This window comes from Penaeus monodon, chromosome 15, assembly GCF_015228065.2.
Source record: "Penaeus monodon isolate SGIC_2016 chromosome 15, NSTDA_Pmon_1, whole genome shotgun sequence".
Classification (NCBI taxonomy): Eukaryota; Metazoa; Arthropoda; class Malacostraca; order Decapoda; family Penaeidae; genus Penaeus; species Penaeus monodon.
This window is the reverse complement of record NC_051400.1, coordinates 38,126,420-38,127,033: the sequence shown is the minus strand read 5'-3', so window position 1 is coordinate 38,127,033 and position 614 is coordinate 38,126,420. Positions and strand designations below refer to the sequence as shown.

General features: G+C 51.3%; 1 pseudogene; it reads left to right on the top strand.

The window, feature by feature from the left end:
- The window catches only part of LOC119582356, an 11,823-nt pseudogene that overhangs the window by 4,535 nt on the left and 6,674 nt on the right, over positions 1–614 (top strand).

The window sequence follows — 614 nt, the reverse complement described above, 5'->3', positions numbered from 1 at the left end:
GAGTGGCTCAAGTACGAGTCATAATATTAATCATCTTTGACAATTTTCACTCTGTTTCTCGATTTGCGGTTTTCTATAATGCGTCTCTTGTGTTGACGAGAGGCGGGCGTGGTTAGCAGTTTCGCTTGTCACGCGAGAAGCTTGAGAAAAGTGACTGTAGTTACGTAGGTCTTTCATGCGTGGTTGGCGAGAGGAGAGGAAGGGGGAGGAGAAAGGGGGGGGGGAGGGTTAGGAGGAGGAGGGAAAGGAGGGAGAGTGGAAGGAAGGGAGGATAAAGGGAGAGGAGGGGAGAGGGAGGAATAAAAGAAAGGGATAAGAAGAATAAGGGGAGAAAGGGAAGAGCGGTGGGAAGGAAGGAAGGGAGGGGAAAGGGGAGGAGAAGGGGAGGAAAAAGGGAGAGGAGAGGAGTGAGAGGGGATAAGAAAGTAAGTTGGAGAAAGGAAGGGAGGGGGGGGGAGAATGGGAGGGAAAAAAAAGGAGAGGAGAGGAGGGGGAGGGCGATAGGAAGATGAATTCGAGAAAGGGAGGGGGAGGAAAGTGGGAGAAGGTGTTTAAAGGGAGTGTTATGCTGTGGGAGAATGTGCGTGCGTGCGTGCGTGTGCGTTTTTTTTTTC